Here is a 13,331-nt window from a genome sequence, read left to right as displayed (position 1 = left end):
GACTAAACTTTCACTTTCGCTTTGGACTGTAGCCCTCCAGGCTCCCCTGTTCATGGGATTCTCCAGGCAAGAATACTAGAATGTGTTGCCATCCTCCTCCTCCAGAGGATCTTCCTGACTCAGGAATCAAACCCACATCTTCTGTGTCTCCTGCATTGCAGGCAGATTCTTTACCCACTGAGCCATCAGGGAAGCCCCTAGAAACAGAGTGTGCACATGTCAAGTTGCATCCATTGTGTCCAACTCTTTGCAACCCTATGGGCCCTAGCCCCCCAGGTTCCTCTGTCCATGGGATTCTCTAGGCAAGAATGCTGGAGTGGGTTGCCATGCCCTTCTTCAGGGGATATCAGTATCTTAACTGGAGTGGAGGTGATAGTCTGGGCAAGGTGGGGAGGAGGAGACAGGAATCAGCGCCCAACCTCCAGACACAGAGCGGGGCGAGGTCATCATCACCCAGAGCATACAAGCTATGTGCCTTCTCCTGGTAAATCATTCATTCCATCCCCCACATCATTCTCACACATGTTTTTAAGTTAAATATTCAGACTACACTACCTAAATAATGAGTGTCTAAAAGAAATCCCATGGATACAGAGGAGCCTGGCAGCCTACAGTTCATGGGGTCGCAAAAGAGTCATACACGACTTAGCAACTAAACAACACGAAGCATCCACCTTAAAGAGTCCCTGCACTGACCGTCTGCATTCATGGCATTAATTAGCACTGACTGATATCACTGAATGATGGGAGAAGGACGGCAGAAGCTGGGATGTGTCTTTATAGGCAAAGGAATTCAGGATTTTCAAGTGAAGGAAACAGTTTCTGCTGAGGATGTCATCAGAGGATTTAGAATTGCCTTCTCTTCTGCTCCAGTCCCCTGGATGGGAACTGAACAGCTCAGATCTACAAAGGAGGTTAACAAAAAGATCCCTCACTTAAACCATTCCAAAAGGATAAAACAGCTCTCTGGGGCTTTGATTTAGGACAAGAAACAGTATATTAAGTTGTGGGAGCCAGGGCAACCCTGATGTGTAGAGTCATCTTGCTGGTCTGACTCTGTGGCCCGCCTGTGGTGATCAGGCATGACTTAGGCTGGTCCAGCTGCTCTGACAAACATACCACGGACTGGGTGGCTTAACCAACAAACATTTATTTCTCACAGTTTTGTAGTCTGGGGAGTCCAAGATCAAGGCTCCAGCAGATTTGGTGTCTGGTGAGAGCCTGCTTCCTGGTTCACAGACACCTGTGTTCTCATTGTATCTTCTCGTGGTGGAAGGGGCGAGGGTGCTCCGCAGGATCTCTTTGATAAGAGCATTTGTGTCATTACTGAGGGTTTCACCCTCATGACCCGTTGTTCAGTCGCCCAGTCCTGTCCAACTCTGTGACCCCATGGACTGCAGCACGCCAGGCCTCCCTGTCCCTCACCATCTCCTGAAGTTTGCCCAAATTCACGTCCATTGCATCTGTGATGCTATCCAGCCATCTCATCCTCTGTTGCCCTCCTCTCCTTCTGCCCTCAAACTTCCCCAGCATCAGGGTCTTTTCCAATGAGTCAGATGACCAAAACACTGGAGCTTCAGCTTCAGCATCCATCCTTCCAATGAGTACTCAGTGTTGATTTCCCTTAGGATTGACTGGTTTTATCTCCTTGCTGTCCAAGGGACTCTCAGGAGTCTTCTCCAGCACCACAGTTCAAAGGCATCAATTGGCATCGTTGGTGCTCTGCTTCTTTACGGACCCTCATGACCTAGTCAGCTCCAAAGGCCCTACTTCCTAGCACCGTCACATTAGGGGTTAGGATTGCAACATATGAATCTGGGGTGGACACAAATATTCAGTCTATAACAGAGCACAAGCAGATTAGTGCATGCAACCAAGGCAAAAGCAAGTGCAGGGCCTCTAAATTAGCCCTGGGTAAAAGCACCTGGTAAGACTGAGGCTGAGACAGCCTCATGGTGATGGTGTGACATAAAACTCACACACCAAGGTCAGGAAGTCCTGGGAACCATTGGCTGTTGGCCTGTGGGGATGCCTCTTCACTGGGGATCGTACTGTAAATATTGTTCAGCATCAGAAGGGAAACTGCAGGACTTCCCTGGTGGCTCAGGGGATGCAGGTTTGATCCCTGGCCCGGGATGATCCCACATGCCTGAAATCCCTAGAACCTGTGCTCCACAACGAAAGAAGCCACCGCGATGAGAAGCCCATGCATCACAGCAAGAGAGCCGCCCCCACTCACCGCAAGTAGAGAAAACCCTGAGCAAAAGCAGCAAAGACCCAGCACAGTAAAAAATAAATAATTTTAAAACTCCAAGTCAGGGGGCAAGAACCCTCAGTAGACACGTTTGCCACACACAGCTTGGATTACGATTTGGGTAAGGAGGACCACACACCCTCTTCTAGTAAAAAGCAAAAATCTGAACATTATGCTCCAAAAACCCACCTTTGTGTAGAAGGTCCAGGCTTTGCTTGCACCAGTCAGAGCAGCAGTGTGAGATGTGTGCCCGCGTATCCCTTTAGCCCCTTAGGGCAGCCATAAAGCGTTCTGGCTGCCTGACGGCAGATCAATATCAAGGAAGGAGTTTCAGAAACAGAAACATTTTTCTCTAAGGAAGTATTTTACTTTTACTGAGAAGCTGCTGGTAAAATAACCTGGATTCCCTTAGAGGAGACAAACATCAGAAATCTCAAGGGAGGAATTAATGAGGGTTTGAGCATCACTGGTCGATCCAGTGCAACAGTGTAAGTGGAGAAATCCAGGGATGAGGGGTGAGGCTGCTGGTAGTAAGAACGTGGTTGATAAGCACATGCATTAAGGATCCCTTTGTGTGCACGCTCCAAATGTCATGTTCACATTCTAAATCTCCTCTTAAATAACCACGCTCATGGATCATGTGGCAGTTCTATTTTTAGTTTTCAAAGGAACTTCCACACCATTCTCCATAGTAGCTGTACCAATTTACATTCGCACCAGCAGTGTAGGAGGGTCCCCTTTTCTCCACACCCTCACCAACATTTGTTTGTAGATTATTTTTTCACATTTTTTTTGTCTGCCATGCTCCGTGGCTTATGGGATCTCAGTTCCCTGACCAGGGGTTGAACCCAGGGCCACAGCAATGAAAGTGCCAAATCCTAACCACTAGATCACTGTTGGTAGACTTTTTGGTCATTCTGACCAATGAGATGTAGTTTTGATTTGCATTTCTCTAATAATTAGCCATGTTGAGCGTCTTCTGGCATTTACACACTACTATATGTAAAATTGGAGAAGGCAATGGCAGCCCACTCCAGTACTCTTGCCTGGAAAATCCCATGGACGGAGGAGCCTGGTAGGCTGCAGTCCATCGGGTCACTACCAGTCGGACATGACTGAGTGACTTCACTTTCACTTTTCACTTTCACACACTGGAGAAGGAAATGGCAACCCACTCCAGTGTTCTTGCTTGGAGAATCCCAGGGACGGAGGAGCCTGGTGGGCTGCCATCCATGGGGTTGCACAGGGTTGGACACGACTGAAGTGACTTAGCAGCAGCAGCAGCAGATGTAAAATGGGGCTTCCTTGGTAGCTCAGTTGGTCAAGAATCTGCCTGCAGTGCAGGAGACCTGGATTTGATCCCTGGGTCAGGAAGATCTCCTGGCGAGGGAAATGGCAAACCACTCCAACATCCTTGCCTGGAAAAATCTCATGGACAGAGGACCCTGGTGGGCTGCAGTCCGTGGGGTCGCAAAACGGGCACGACTGAATGATTAATATTACATATATAAAAATAGACAGCTAATTACCTACTGTATAGCACAGGGAACTCTGCTCAATACTCTGTAATGACCTAAATGGGAAAAGAATCTAAAAAAGAGTGGAGATATGATATGTATAACTGATTCACTTTGCTGTACACTTGAAGCGAACACCACATTGTACATCAACTATACTCCAATAGTTTTTTTTTTTTTTTTTAAAAAAGGAAAGTTAAAAAAAATTAAAAATAAAAAGAATTAACCCCACTCAGAAGTGCAGTCAGCCCTGTGTGATGTGACCCTTCTCAGCAGTGGCCACTTTCTCTCCTGATTGCTGGGGAGGCAATCAGCCGTGGTCATTCAGGAATTCACCCACCATATGTCTGCTCACAGAGGAGTCCAGCTGGGTCTGCTCCATGGAGACAGATGGGAACCAGGGGAGGGATGTTTGCCGAACACAGATGCACCTGATGGGCAGAAACCTGGCTGCTTACCTGCCCGTGGCTCCCATCTGGGGACAGCCCTCCCATCCTTCTCTTCAGGGTAAGTGGCAGATGAGAACTCTGCCCTGTGGACATGTCCCACCTTCAGGGGTCCCAGTGGCCTTTCCACTAGGAAAGAAGAGAATCCCATGGAGGAGCTGTTCTTCTCCACAAGCCCCCCAGGGTCCCAGTGGGTCCACGAGAGCAGGAGAATCTGGACCCAGGTCCATCCTGACCGCTCCCTTCAGTCTTGGTAGAGGCATGCTAGGCCTTCCAACACCATCTCATCGGTTAGAGGTTAAAAACTACTCATCAGGGCTTCTCTGGCAGCTCGGTGGTAAAGAATTCTCCTGCCAATGCCGGACACACACGTTTGATCCCTGGTCTGAGGAAGATCCCACGTGCTGAGGGGCAACAGCCCAGTTCGTGTACTACAACCACTAGGCTCACCCCTAGAGCCCTTGCCCCACAAGAAGAGCCCAACACCTAGAGTCAGCCCTGCTCCTCTCAACTGCAGAAAGTTTGTGGGCAGCATCAAAGACCCAGCACAGCCAAACATGAAAAAACAAATAAATAATTTTTGAAAAAAAGAACATGAAGAAATCCCTCCTCCTGCTCTGACCTTGAGCTCTTCCCATTCATCTCACGTACATAGTAGGCTCTCTTCTCTGCAACATTTGCAGGCAGCATCCGAAAAGGAAAACTTGCCTCTTTTCAAAGCCTTTAAAGTTTCCACTTTAAAGAAGGAAATTTCTTTAAAGGGCTGCTCGCGTGAATGAAATGCGTGCAACACCTCAGAAACTGGTGCGTGTGTGATGCCCAGAGAAACCTGGCTCTCACTCTGCTCCAGATCCCTCCCCTCTGCAGGCTTTCCCTCCGCAGTTTCAAACCTAGACACAGAGATACCCACCCTCCCCACCCCCTTCCATAGTTGCTCCCTAGATTTGTTTCTCCCTAGAGTTGTTTCTCTAAAGGCTCCTCCAAGGATATTAGCCCCCAGGTTAAACTTACTTCCTTCTCTGCATATGACGATGACTTTGCATTTAAAACAGCAACAAAACTGAAACCTTTACAGATGAAAGGATTTAGGAGATGCTTCTATATGAGTGGAATTAGGATGTCCCCAGTAGTCTTTCTAGGCATCCTTTCAGGCCAGACATAATTCATAATCACTTCCTCCTATGAGTGCCTCCTATGTTCTGAGCATCCTGCCAGGAACTGGGGAAATAGCTGAGTGAGCCATGGGCCCTGCCCTTTAGAAACCCACAGCCAAGTTAAGTGGAAGTTGCTCTCAGATTCATCTCACTGACCACTCATCTCAAATCTGTTTTATAGGCACAGAAATGCCCCATGTTGGTGACTAGAGGAAAGGATGAGGTGAAATACATGAACACATTCATGAAAAATTATCGAAAGACTCCAAATGCAGGTGTTGGCTATAAAATTAATGATTTGCCATCAAATGAGTATTAATGATTTAGCACATGTAGAATTTGCTATTAAAAGGCATTCCAGGCCAAACCTTTATACCCTCCACACCGATCACTTTCAGATCATGGTGATTGTCTTCAGTTTATTCTATAAAGAGCAGTCTGAGTATTGGGATTTTTCTTGACTTCCTCCAGGCTAACACATAGACATGGACTGGATCCATTCACCTCTTTTTCTGATGTTACGATTGTGAGCACAGTTTCTAGGTTGTTTTTGATTCTCCAAGTGAAAACAGGAATCACAGTCTTTCCTCTACAGACCTGGAAAAGCTCTGGCCACCCTGCTTCCTGCCTCGCCGCCTCTCTCCTTCACATCCCCAAGGACGGCCAGAGGGAGGCAGTGTTTCCCAACAGGAACTTCAAGGCCACAGAGGGAGCTAGTCCTCTCACTCACACACCCAGCCTTGAGCAAACTCCACTAAGCATCCGTCCCAGGCAGTGAGGACACCATGGACCCAGGACAGCACTCAAGACTGGAGTCCCCACACTGTGCAAAAGAGACACAACTTATGTCTTCAAGGAGCTTCTATTCCAGCGGAGAGGCAGGCACTCATCCAATGAGTTCACACAAATGTGAATTTTTTTATCTGTCCTGTGTATATGTTGCAATCAAATCATAAAAAGCATATGCCAGGGGATCTTCTCTGGTCGGCAGAAGCAGCATTTGAGCTGAGATCTGAAGCATGAGAAGGACTTAATCAGGAAGAGAAGGTGAAGAAAAGCCCTCAGGGGTGGGATTGCTTTGAGGAAGACTCACATTGTGAAGGGAGAAAATTGTTCTGGAAGACCTAAAGGGAGGGTGGGAGGCACCGTCTGGGTGCTCAGAGCTGGAGGGTGGCAGGATCTGGGCTAAACAAGGCTACCATGGTGATGCAGATAACAGTGTTGTAGGGAAAAGCCAATTCTGACTGCATACAATTGGAACTGTTTCTTTGACTTGCTTTTTATTGCTCTTCTTAGTATAATCATACGTAATAATGCAAAGAAATAGAGGAAAACAATAGAATGAGAAAGACTAGAGATCTCTTCAAGAAAATTAGAGATACCAAGGGAACATTTCATGCAAAGATAGGCACAAAAAAGGACAGAAATGGCATGGACCTAACAGAAGCAGAAAATATTAAGAAGAGGTGGCAAGAATACACAGAAGAACTAAACAAAAAAGATCTTCATGACCCAGATAACCACGCTGGTGTGATCACTCCCCTAGAGCCAGACATCCTGGAATGCGAAGTCAAGTGGGCCTTAGGAAATATCACTATGAACAAAGCTAGTGGAGACGATGGAATTCCAGTGGAGCTATTTCAAAGATGATGCTGTGAAAGTGCTGCACTCAATATGCCAGCAAATTTGGAGAACTCAGCAGTGGCCACAGGACTGGAAAAGGTCCGTTTTCATTCCAATCCCTAAGAAAGCCAATGCCAAAGAATGTTCAAACTACCACACAATGGTGCTCATTTCACACGCTAGCAAAGTAATGCTCAAAATTCTCCAAGCCAAGCTTCAACAGTACATGAACTGAGAACTTCCAGATGTTCAAGCTGGATTAGAAAGTGCAGAGGAACCAGAGATCAAATTGCCAACATCTGCTGGATCATCGAAAAAGCGAGAGTTCCAGAAACAGATTTATTTCTGCCTTATTGACTACACCAAAGTCTTTGACTGCGTGGATCACAACAAACTGTGGAAAATTCTGAAAGAGATGGGAACACCAGACCACCTGAGCTGCCTCCTGAGAAATCTGTATGCAGGTCAAGAAGCAACAGTTAGAACTGGACATGGAACAATAGACTGTTTCCAAATCAGGAAAGGAGTACATTAAAGGCTGTATATTGTCACCCTGCTTATTTAATTTATATGCAGAGTACATCATGAGAAATGCTGGACTGGATGAAGCACAACTGGAATCAAGATTGCCGGGAGAAATATCAATAACCTCAGATATGTGGACGACACCACCCTTATGGCAGAAAGTGAAGAACTAAAGAGCCTCTTGATGAAAGTGAAAGAGGAGAGTGAAAAAGTTCGCTTAAAACTCAACATTCAGAAAGGGAAGATCATAGCATCTGGTCCCATCACTTCATGACAAATAGATGGGGAAACAATGGAAACAGTGAGAGACTTTATTTTGGGGGCTCCAAAATCACTGCAGATGGTGAGTATAGCCATGAAATTAAAAGACACTTGCTCTTTGAAAAGTTATGACTAACCTAGACAACATATTAAAAAGCAGAGATATTACTTTGCCAACAAAGATCTGTCTAGTCAAAGCTATGGTTTTTCCAGTATTTATGTATGGATGTGAGAGTTGGACTATAAAGAAAGCTGAGTGCCAAAGAATTGATGCTTTTGAACAGTGGTGTTGGAGAAGACTCTTGAGAGTCTTAAGGAGAAGTTGGACTGCAAGGAGATCCAATCAGTCAATCCTAAAGGAAATCACTCCTGAATATTCATTGGAAGGACTGAATTTGAAGCTGAAGCTCCAACACTTTGGCCACCTGATGCAAAGAGCTGACTTATTAGAAAAGACCCTGGTGCTGGGAAAGCTTGAAGGAGGGAGGAGAAGGGGATGACAGAGGATGAGGTGGTTGGATGGCATCACCGACTTGATGGACATGAATTTGAGCAAGCTCCGGGAGTTGGTGATGGACAGGGAGTCCTGGCATCCTGCAGTCCATGGGGTCGTAAAGAGTCGGAGATGACTAAGAGACTGAACTGAACTGACATAATGGCCTGCCTCAGAGGACCCTGCCCCTCTGCCAGACTGTTAAACTAAAGCACCTTTGTTCAGAACCCTGTCCACCTGTAGATGGCAGGAAGAAAGAAATGAACACATCTCCTACCTGAGGCTTGTCATTCTAGGAGATATTGTTGTTGTTGTTCAGTCGCCAAATCATATCCGACTCTTTGCAGCTCCATGGACTGTAGCACACCAGGCCCTCCCTATCTCTAGGAGATATTTGCAAGATTAATGGCCTTTTTACTTTGTTTCCTCATTTCCTCCCATCTCTGATCTATAAAAGAACATGGCATCAAGACCCTGATAAGATGGTTATTTTAAGACATTTGTCTGCCATCTTCTCAGTCAGCTGGCTCTCTGAATAAAGTCATATTCCTCACCTCAACACTTTGTCTCCAATTCATTGTTGTATAGTGAGCAGAGTGAACTTGGACTCCGTAACAACACTATCAAATGATGATCAGTTTTAGAATAATTACTCTTGATTAAGAGTGGAGCGTAGCAAGAGGATGTATTAGGAAGCCAGTGGCGTGAGAAATGATGGTGACTTGAACTAACAAGGCAGCAGAGGATCTGAAACAATGTGAGTAGATGAGAAAATACAAGAGGCATAGTGAACAGAAGGCTGGGACCCTGGGGAGAGGTAGGTTAGGGAGGAGCCCCAGGCCTTTGGCTTTCAGAGTTAACTAACCTGGGTAGCGGTGGAAGGGGACAGATGAGTAAGTGTTTACTTTCAGGCCAAACCACTACATTTGTGCCTTTGCCTTTTTTGAGGCATGTTTGTGTGTTAGTCGCTCAGCTGCATCCAGCTCTTTGCAACCCCATGAACTGTAGCCCGCCAGGCTTCTCTGTCATTGAATTCTCCAGGAAAGAATACTGGAGTGGATTGCCATTCCCTTCTCTAGAGGATCTTTCCAACCCAGGGATCGAACCCTGGTCTCCTGCGTCGTAGGCACATTTTTTACCGTTTGAGCTCCAGGGAAGTTCAAGGCATGTTAGAGGACACTCAAAATTAGCCATTTGAACATATACGTTTGGAGCCCAGAGGATAGAACAGTAGATTCTGTCAGCATAAAAGTGGGAGTTGGAGCTGGGTTCACAGATGAAATTGTCCTTGAAGCAAGAAAAGGTAGAAAGAAAAGCAGGTGGAAGCCTGCTCCTTGAGGCCCCTTGCAGGACTTTGCATGCTGTCAAAACCCCCCATGAGCCATTTGGTTCATACCAGAAGGTCCTTGAAGTTCAGTCTTATCTAAATGTTCATGAGCACATTGGGTCCATGCCAAATGGCTTAAGATGGGACTGAGAAATGAAATATTTCCTGCCATAGCAGTAAACAAGGATACTACAGTCATCTGTGTGAGCTGGTGAACCCTGAGGAAACTCAGAATATTGGCCCCAGATAGCTGAGGTGCGTATCAAAGGAATTATTTCAGTGAACCCAGACTCTTATCTTGGTCCAACCCCAGGTGGCACTCAGTTCAGTCAGTTCAGTTCAGTCGCTCAGTCGTGTCCGACTCTTTGCAACCCCATGAATCGCAGCACGCCAGGCCTCTCTGTCCATCACCAACTCCCCGAGTTTACTCAAACTCATGCCCATTGAGTCGGTGATGCCATCCAGCCATCTCATCCTCTGTCATCCCCTTCTCCTCCTGCCCCCAATCCCTCCCAGCATCAGGGTCTTTTCCAGTGAGTCAACTCTTCGCATGAGGTGGCCAAAGGATTGGAGTTTCAGCTTCAGCATCAGTCCTTCCAATGAACACCCAGGACTCTTCTCCTTTAGGATGGACTGGTTGGATCTCCTTGCAGTCCAAGGGACTCTCTAGTGGTAAAAAATCTGTCTGCCAATGCAGGAGATTCAAGTGATGCGGGTTCAATCCCTGGGTAGGGAAGAACCCCTGGAGTAGGAAATGGCAACCCATTTCAGTATTCTTGCCTGGAAACTCCCACGGACAGGGAAGCCTGAAGGGCTACAGTCTATGGGGTCACAAAGAGTTGGACACAACTGAGCATGCGTGCACACACACACACACACACACACACACACACTCTTACATCTTCCCATACATAGAAAAATGCTAAATTTCCTAACTTGACATATCTGGTTTCTTTGATTAATGGTAATCTTTTGATGTTCTTGACTACCTACCCTTTGTTCCAAAACTCCTATATTTTCCCTCTTTTTTTCAGAGACGTGGATATAGATGTGACACATATATACAGTGGAATATTACTCAGCTATTAAAAAGGAACAAAATTATGCCATTTGCAGAGACATGGCTGGATCTAGAGACTGTCATACAGGTGAAGTAAGTCAGAAAGAGAAAAACAAATATTGTATATTAACACATATATGTGGAATCTAGGAAAATGGTATAGATGATGTATTTGCAAAGCTGATAACTTCTTCTTTTCCCTCTGAATATGGCCTGTTATTCTTTCTTTCTTGTGTGTCACATGACCTAGATTACTCTGAATTTCTCTCCTAATTACTTCTTTTTCACACTATAGCTTTGCAACTTCTTTTGATTTCCACTGCCCATTTAAATGCCCTATTTTCATTTTTGAAGCATCCTTTTAAACTCCATGTCACCTCCCTGCTTTATATTGTGATGTCTGACGTGTAGCTAGCTTAAAAGAGTGAATTTCCATATTCTCCTTACAAATTTGCATTTTTCACATCAAGTAGAGAAAAGATTGTTGAATTCTTTGAAATAGCTGGTGGGCAGAAAGGTACATTGAATGCAACAATGGACTTCTCTTGCCGTCTGAGACCTCAGGAAAGAGAAGCTAAGAAATTAACTAGGGGCGGAGAACTTGATCAATACACCATCTAAAATTAGATTCCTACATTACTGCCCCTCATCTTAATTTATAATCACTATACCTAGAATAGCCTGCTCTGGAAGGTAAACCCGAAGCACCCTTGGTTACAACTCAATGAACTGTCCCAAGGAGTTTCATTTTATTTGTTTTATTCAGTTAAAGATGGTCTTCTTGTATCATGAGTCATGCTTTTCGTTTCCAGGGTGACCACCCATCATTACCCTTCCATTTCCATGACATTTGTGCTTCAAATTTCTGTAGCAAAATCCTTCAGGCATATTTTAGAAAAAATCCCAATAGATAGTGAGAAATGGAATATTTCCCGCCATATCCTGAACAAGGATATCACAGTCACAGTGATTGTAGCCACCACGAAGATGAGCTGGTGAGCCCCGAGGGAACTTAGGAAGGAAAAAATACCTGCCATCTAGTGGCCATCAGACTTCAGCCACTCCCTACGGTGAGTGCTGAGGAACTCAGGATGTGAAAACAGAGGATACTGGCCCCAGATAGATGAGGTGCATATCAAGGGAACAATTTCAGTGAGCCCAGACTCTTGCATCTTCCCATACATAGAAAAGCGCTAAATTTCTTACCTTGGGTTATCTGGTTTTCTTTAATTAACAATAATCTTTGTTGTTCAGATTACCTGCCTTTTGTTTTAAAACTTCTTATATAAACTGGCTCCTCTCCTCCTCTCCTCGAGCGGGTCACTTGAGATGTTGTCTCCCAGGCTTCAAGTCCTAAAAATTCCCCACCAAGTAAAACATAACTCTCAACACTTAGGTAGTGGATATTTTTTCAAGTCCACAAAGGTGACTTTTTCGCTCACCATTTACACACAGATACACCCCTCCAAGATGTGCAGCCACCGTTAATTCTTAATTCTTTGACTCACTTTTTCCTTCGTGACCTCTGAGTTGATTATAATAAGCATCGTCTTATTCACAGATTCCAGTGAGAGCTATAAATAGAAAAAAAGCCATGCACGAACATTAATATCCTGTGGTTGCATTAATACCACACCATTATCTTTAAATGCCACACAGCCGAGGAGCAGAAGGTGCAAAAGCACGAAGCATCTCTGTCTGAACTTGGAGTGTGCACACCGTCCTGGGAAAAGAAAAGCCTTTTCAGTCAGATTAAGCCTCCACATCTCTTTCCCTGCTGGAGGACAGTGATAACCACCTCCTGGAATGTCACAGAATTCTATGAGATTTCCTGGGAAGGGCCTCATTCAAAGTGGCATATCTTTAAAGACTGGCTCCTCTCCCTGGAAATCACAGGACAGCTGCAGAGAAGGGAACCTTCTTTGTCCACCCTCCTGTCCCCTCTGGTTTGCCCTCCCTTGAGCTAGCCTCTAAAGGAGGCATCCTGGCCTCCCCCACCTTTCACTCACTCCCTTCTCTTTCCTCTTCCTTTATACTTCCCCATCCCAGTGTTTTCCACCCGATCTTCCAAGCACCTCCTGGGCCAAGGTACTTTTGGCTTCTGCACCTGAGGGCCTTGTTTCATGGGTGGCCCTCTGAGCAGGGCTGTCCCTGACTGTGAGGGCCTTCCACCTCCCCTGCCTGCTTCCTCCTCCTTGGCAACTGATCTCAGCCTTTTCTTCACTCCCTAATTCTCCTCGGATGTACGGAGCACATGCCCGGCACTGAGCAAAGTCTTTGCTCAGGGTTTGGGGTGGGGTTATGAGACACAACCCATCCATGCTTCATACCCACGCTCTGGCATAGGGCAGCCAGGCAGGGGCCCCTCCTGGTCGACAGGGTTCAGGTCCCCTTTGCTCCTCCACACAGGGCGACAGGTCCGAGGGAGGGCTCAGCGTCCACAGTTCAGAGTAATTCAGAGGCCAGCCGTGCTCAGAGCCCCACTGGGTCCCTCCAACCTCCTTGCTTCTTCAGCCACCACCATCAGTTGATCTTGGAGGGGAGGGGTCCCCTACCCTACCACTTGGACAGGGCAGCCAGAGGGTGAATGCACAAGGCATGTGTACACACGCACACACACACACACACACGGGCTTCCCAGGTGGCAAGAGTGGTAAAGAATCTGCCTATT

This window comes from Cervus elaphus, chromosome 2 (assembly GCF_910594005.1).
Source record: "Cervus elaphus chromosome 2, mCerEla1.1, whole genome shotgun sequence".
In the NCBI taxonomy this organism is placed as follows: Eukaryota; Metazoa; Chordata; class Mammalia; order Artiodactyla; family Cervidae; genus Cervus; species Cervus elaphus.
Note: the sequence above shows the minus strand (reverse complement) of the source record.